The sequence below is a fragment of the Podarcis tiliguerta genome, assembly GCF_965153285.1.
Source record: "Podarcis tiliguerta genome assembly, chromosome: 1".
Classification (NCBI taxonomy): Eukaryota; Metazoa; Chordata; class Lepidosauria; order Squamata; family Lacertidae; genus Podarcis; species Podarcis tiliguerta.
In genome coordinates, this window is record NC_139534.1 from 127,626,229 (window position 1) to 127,627,062 (window position 834).

The following is an 834-nucleotide window of genomic DNA, read 5'->3' on the forward strand; positions in this document are numbered from 1 at the left end:
CGCTCTCCTCCCAAGCCCCCTTTTCCCTTCCCGGCTCCTCCCCTCGCCCTCTCCCGGCTGCTCGGGCGCTGCGCCTCCCCGTCTCCCTCCTTCTCTCCCTCCCTCCCTCCGATTCTCCCGCCCCCCGGCGGCGGCGAAGGAAGCCCCCCTGGAGGTCACGCGCGCCAAGCGGCCGCGGCCCAGAGCCAGCCGGCCAGACGCCGCGGTGAGGGGCGCGCGGACGGAGTGGCGGGGAAAGAGAGTCTGCGGAGCAGCTTGGACGTCGGTTAGAATCATGCAATGGCAAAGTTGCAAGGAAGGGACCTCGAGGGTCGTCTAGTCCGACCCGCTGCGAGGCAGGGAATCTGTTGCCCAGTGTAGGACTCGAACCCACGACCTTGAAATGGAGAGTCTCTTGCTGCACCAACTTCTTCTTTCACTTGCCCATGTGAGCCTCGCTATAAACCCTAGGCCACAATTAGTTGACATGCCATGTCAAGGAAACATATAATATCATATATAATATCATGATATATCATATAACATATGGTAGAATTGGAAGGGACCACGAGGGTCATCTAGTCCAACCCCCTGCAATGAAGGAATCTTTTGCCAGCAATCTTTCCCTGCTCAAGCGTGGCAGCGCTCAAGTCTGTATAGCATCATGAGACTACTAATCTCAGGGTTGTGGGTTCGAATCCCACATGGGGCAAAAGATTCCCACTTCATAGTGGGCTGGACTAGATGATCGAACCCCCTGCAATAGGGCGGTATATAAATTCAATAAATAATAATAATAATCTTCATGGTCCCTTCCAACTCCACGATTCCATGAAATCAAGGCACTGCAAGGGG